A 6,109-nucleotide genomic window follows, 5' to 3' on the forward strand; every position below is an offset into this window, starting at 1 on the left:
TCTACAGGTTCCTCCATAGCCGGCTGCTGAGCAGTTCTTTCCGCCAGTACTGGCAAAGCTGTGCCACACCCGGCTAGCTGGTCGGGATTTTTGGTGGACGCCGACCTAATATACCAGAGAAAAGTTTAGAAGACAATAGTATTCAATACAAATTATAAGCTTACATCAAAGTTACAGATACTTATAGCTTGGAAGCACGGAATGACATGGCAAAGGAGCATCTCTTCAACCGCGCCTGCTCCACGTGCTCGGCGGGTTCCACCCAGTCTTTTTCCACCACCGGTACTGGCGCCAGGGTTTGGTTCTCGACACTTCCCCCGCTTGTCCTCTGTGTTGCAGTGGTCGGTGATGCGATCACTGCTAGCACAGAGGAGCCACCCTGCTCTGTCGACCCCATTTGTCTCCTCCTCTTTTGAGGGACGAGTCAGAAGATGTCCGCATCCTCTGTTTCATTGTCTGAAAGGGGGAAGATGGCCTGGCGACATTTGTTGGCAGCCGGCCGCTTGCCAGCAGCCCTAGCCGTTGCATCCTCCCCAACCCCGAGGACCACCTAGTCGATGTCTTTGGTCCTGGCACTGGTCTGGGCGGTTGGGCCGGCAATTTGCGGCCAATCCACACAAGGGGGCAGAGACACGAACACTGCTGCCCGGTCACGACCATTACTCTGGGAAACATAAAGGAGACAACAGTCAATTTTTTGTTACAGCATAATTCTACAGGTACAAGGAAGCATCATTTACCTTTGGGGGAGGTTGGGCCAGCTTGAAGGCGTGCTCGATGTTGTTTAACCTGACATAATTGGGATCGGCTAGGTTGAATAGCTCCCCAATCCTGGCCTTGACTTCTATCTTGTCGAGCGCCTCTTTTCTGGTCCTCATTGGATCTACGCTCCCCTGGTACTCGAAGCTAGGATGTACCCTCTTCTGGCAGGGCTGGATCCTTCGGCTGATGAAGTTCCCGACCACGCTTGGACCATCCAGCTTTCCCCACGGGATCATCCCGAGCAGTTCTGCAATATGCTCCAAGTGCTTGGGCTTCTCCGACCAGCTGTTCTTCTTCTCCAGAATCAACCCCACGTCGCACAGGGTGATCGTGTTCAGCTCTTCGTGGATGTAGAACCACTTCTTGTACCATTCGTCCAGTGAGGTGTTCCAGGGGCAGTGCAGGTACTGGGCCTTCATACCATCACGCAGATTGAGGTATACGCCTCTGGCTATCTTCGAGCCGCCGCTCTCTTTCTTCCGCAGACAGAACAGATGGCAAAAGAGGTCGAAATGGGGCTGGAAGCCACCATAAGCTTCGTAAAGATGGATGAAGGTAGAGACAAGAAGAATCGAGTTGGGATGCAGATTGCAAATCCCAATCTCGTAATACAAGCAGAGCCCTTGAAGGAAAGGGTGCACTGGAACCCCAAAAACCCGCTTGAAGAAATCCTCAAAAACCACAATCTCACCTGGTTGTGGATCGGGGAAGCTTTCTCCTTCCGGCGCACGCCATCCCGCGAGTGCCTTGTTGTGGAGCACTCCCATGGCGACGAGGTCTTCGATGGTCTACTCATTGCTCCTTGACTTCCACCACTCCTTCGCCATGACTCCACCTTTCTTCTGAGCATCTCTCTTCGCCATTAATCTACCCTTGCTAAGGGGGTGGATGTGGTGGAGGGGGGATTGGTGATGATTTTCAGAGGAATAGGGTTCGGCTAGAGGAAGAAGAAGGTTGCGGCGGCGAATGACAATGGGGATCGGTAAAAAGTAACTTACCAGTTCTATATTATAAATAACCAAGAGCTCCATCATTTTATCCGCTCGAGATTCTTGGGAGACGTGCGCACGCGCTGCAGACGGTTGTTTTCACAACCTCGAGATCTATGCCAATAAACGCGCCCCTTCGTTTCCAGTGTACGCACCTCTTCATTGATAATGTGAGAGGGCCCACACTGACGCACCTCCATACAGGCGCCAAGCGACTGTTTGCCAGAAAGAGTAAGAAGGCAGAGTGATATGTTATATCCGTCTGCTTTTTTGACCAGACGTGGCAGATTGGACTTGACAGAGTAAGGAGATAAATGAATACACCAAATAATAATATAAGCGGCGTTCGTTTTTTTTCGCTGCATGTCTTGTGCTCAATGATGGACCAGACCACTGCCGTGCTCGGGGACTGCCCAGACCACTACCGTGCTCGGGGACTACCTAGACCACTGCCGTGCTCGGGGACTGCTCCGACCACTGCCGTGTTCGGGGACTGCTCCGGCTACTAATGTGCTCGGGGACTGTCCCGACCACTGCTCGGAGATCGCTTTCCTCGGCTACATGTGATTTGTACTCACATACAGTTGAGAGACATTTATTTAGACCTTGCTACAAGGCTCATACTTCGCCTTCCAGCAAGCTCGGGGACTACATTGGTACGATGCACCTGCCGGTGCATCTTGTATCGCCTGCATGATGATTGGATTCTTAACTTCAATGGAAATTCTTTTTTAGACCCTGGCACCACGTGCCTGCGTCACCTACTACCAGGCTCGGGGACTAAGTGGGCACACTTCACCTTGTGGTGAATGTGTTTGTTTAATCGACCCTTATGCTTTGACTGATTGTAAGGATTACTATCATGCTCGGGGACTGTCCCGACCACTGCTCGGAGATCGTTCTTCTCGGCTACATGTGATTTGTACTCACATACAGTTGAGAGACATTTATTTAGACCTTGCTACAAGGCTCATACTTCACCTTCCAGCAAGCTCGGGGACTACAACGGTACGATGCACCTGCCGGTGCATCTCGTATTGCTTGTACGACAATTGGGTTCTCAACTTGACTGGGAATTCTTTTTAGACCCTGGCACCACGTGCCTATGTCACCTACTACCAGGCTCGGGGACTAAGTGGGCACACTTCACCTTGCGGTGAATGTGTTTGTTTTTCGACCCCTATGCCTCTAATGATCAAGGACGCTACGCTTCAAGACGCACTTATATTTCTGTTCAGAAATACAAGTGGGCACACTTCACAGGACGGAAATCTTTTTCTTTTTTCTTAAGAGCACCATACATTCTTCGGACAACCTACCTCTCCGGTGACAACAATGGTTAGAGATGTCAAGGACTCAAGCCTTACTTGTCGGAGAAGGTTAAAATGGCGTGTCGCAGCATAATACATGGTGCTCGGGAACTAGCTGTGGGGGTATTAACCCCTATACCCTTATGGCTAAGCTTGGGTCGGCCTGGATCGGTGGGTCTGGTCTACCAAAAGATGACGTGTGGCCTGGCCAACCTGATCGGAGTCTCGCGCAAGGAGTCAAGGCGGATTTGGCAATCAAGATCCTGGTCGGTTAGAATAGGAATCCTTATCTGGCCACATATGACAATTGTAACTGGCTAGGATTAGTTTCCAGATCTATAACCCTGCCCCCCGGACTATATAAGGTGGGCAGGGGACCCCTCTAAAAAACATCTCTCATTGACATACAGTAATACAAATCAGACGCAGGACGTAGGTGTTACGCCTTTTTGGCGGCCGAACCTGGATAAAACCTCATGTCTGTCTTGTGTCACCGTCTTGTTTGTGGCTTGCGCATCTGTCTGCCGACAATCTACTACCTTGGGCATACCCCTAGGTAGACTGCCGACCATATTTCGTCGACACATAGCTACCGGCGCGGTCCCCGGTAGGAGGTGTATACGGTGGTCGTAGGCGCGAGCCGAGGGAAGGCCTCGTGGTGTGTCGAAGACGGCGCCGTGCTATAGTAGAAGCTGGTCCAGCAGTGGATGCTGTGGGTCAGGCGTGACCATGGCCAAGGACCGCTGCTGGGAGGGCGCGCCCGGGGCGCCCACACAGTGCCACGTCATGCGGTGGTCCCCCTTCTAGAAGGCCACGGTCAGGCCATCAAAGTCCCAAGTGAGGGGGCCCAACGCCCCGAAGAAGTCCACGCTGAGGATGAGGTCGAAGCAGCCCAGCGCGAGCCCAACATACGTGATGGGAAAAGTATCGCCGCGGATAATGATAGGGACGTCACGGGCGATCCCCTTGCAAGGAACGCGGTCACCATTGGCGACCGTGACGCGGAGCTGTTCGCCCCCCTGTGGAGCGAGTCCCAAGCGGTGCATGGTCGCGGCATTGGAGGAAGGTGTGGGTGGAGCCGGTGTCCAGCAGGGCGAGTAGTCGCTTGCCCTTGATCATCACCGAAAGGAGCATAGTGTGGTAGGTCTGAATCCCTGCAAGAGCGTGCACAGAAACCACCACGGCGTTAGCAGTCGTCCCATCCGTCGGGAGGGCCGAGTCGTCGCCGTCCATGGCAGGACGCCCCTCCTCGTCGATGAAGTCGTCTGACTCGAGGTAGAACAGGTGGGGGCACACGTGCCCACGCACATACGGCTCATCACAGTTGTAGTAGAGCCCTTAGCGACGACGTTCCTGCATCTCGGCCGGTGATAGGCGACGGAACTGTCGAGCAGGTGTCGCTGTCCCTGACCCTTCAGGTGCTGGCACGGTAGGCGCGGTCGCGGCCGTCGGGGTAGCTCCTCCCGTGGGCACCCGTGCGGACGGGCCCGACCGCTGGGGAGGACGGATGCCCCGCTGCGCTGGCACCGCCATGGCCTCAGCACGACACTCAAAGGCGCGAGCCAAGTACATGGCTGTTTGTAGGTCGCCGGGGTCTCGCATCTCCACGTCGATGCGAATGTGGTCTGGAAGGCCACCCACAAATAGCTCGGCCTTTTGGTGGGTGGAAATATCTCGGGCATGGGCCAAGACCACCTGGAAGCACCCTACGAACTCCTCCACCATGGACTGGAACGGCAGTCGGCCCAGTTCCACTAGGCGGGTGCCGTGGAAAGGCGGCTCGAAGCGAAGGCGACATAGATCCTTGAAACGGTCCCATGGCGGCATGCCCTCATCCCGCTCTAGGGCGTAGTACCATGTCTGGGCCGCTCCGGTGTGGTGGTAGGACGCCATCCATGTGCGCTGCGACGCCGGCGTGAACTGACCCCGGAAGAATTGCTCACAATGTGTGAGCCAGTTCAACGGGTCGACGGAGCCATCATATGTCGTGAACTCCAGCTTGTGAAACTTTGGGGGCATGTTGCCCTACGTGGCCTCATGGATGCCACCCTCTAGGGCATCGTTGGAGGTCGGGGCGCTGGTGCTGGTGCCATGGAAGAGGGTGCCGTCTAGCCCGTCATAGAGGGTACCCGACGCCACCGGCCCCCCATGATCGAGCACAGGCCCGGTGGAGGGTGGCACGGGGACATGAGTCCAGGACAGGGCCGTGGTGTAGACGACGTTGGAGTGCCCCATGGCCCAGGTTGGGATCGGGGACGGCGACGGCGGAAAACGAATCATGTGGATGGGGACGCTCGGCGACGGCAGCGACATGGAGTTGGAGGACGACGGATCATGATAGGTGGGCATCCCATAGGGGTAGGAGATCGGCATCATCGGCTAGGGCGGCGGCAATGATGGTGGAGGTGCGTAGGCCGACATCTGTGGGTTGAGGAACTGGAGGACGGATTGCATCGTAAGCCGCAGTTCTGCCACACCGGCGCTGAGATCGACGATAGCCGCCATCGTCTGTTCGGGCGTGAAGAAGGCCCGGGGAGCAGCTGGCGCACCCATCTGTAGCGAGGCTGACTGGACCAGGGCTGACGTAGAGGCAGCCGCCTGGAGTGGCGCAGTGGTGCCTGGTGGGGCTGGGGCGCCGATCGGTGGCACAGTGGTGGTGGGTTGCGGAATCGACATGGCCAAGTCTGATACCAGGTTGATATGAACTCGAGCCTTGCCTCTGGTGGACCGAAGGTCGTATGAATGAGTGATGGCATGGTGAGGCTTGAAGGCTATGGCATGGCGGTGGGGCACCGTGGTCACGCGCTGGAGGAAGAGGAATAGAGGGGCGGCTAGGGCAAGTCTCCGGCTCCCAGAGGAAGCCGAGTAAATTGATTACTCTTGCTTAAAATCCAATAATCTCTGAGTACAAGTATTTATACTATTTGAGGTAAATAAACTAAATATATTCCTGGGCCCTTAGTCACCAATGGGCATGCGCCTGGAATACCCTAATCCCGTCATAACAAGTTCCAACCAGGATTCCTCCTATATAACCTTTAGCTTCTA

The 6,109-nt window shown here is 55.1% G+C and overlaps 1 pseudogene; it reads right to left on the reverse strand.

Moving 5' to 3' along the window:
• Nucleotides 1-4,042: 4,042 nt before the first annotated feature.
• On the reverse strand, nucleotides 4,043-5,434 carry LOC136544700 (uncharacterized; annotated as a pseudogene).
• Between the last annotated feature and the right edge of the window lie 675 nt (nucleotides 5,435-6,109).

The sequence above is a fragment of the Miscanthus floridulus genome, chromosome 3, assembly GCF_019320115.1.
Source record: "Miscanthus floridulus cultivar M001 chromosome 3, ASM1932011v1, whole genome shotgun sequence".
Classification (NCBI taxonomy): domain Eukaryota; kingdom Viridiplantae; phylum Streptophyta; class Magnoliopsida; order Poales; family Poaceae; genus Miscanthus; species Miscanthus floridulus.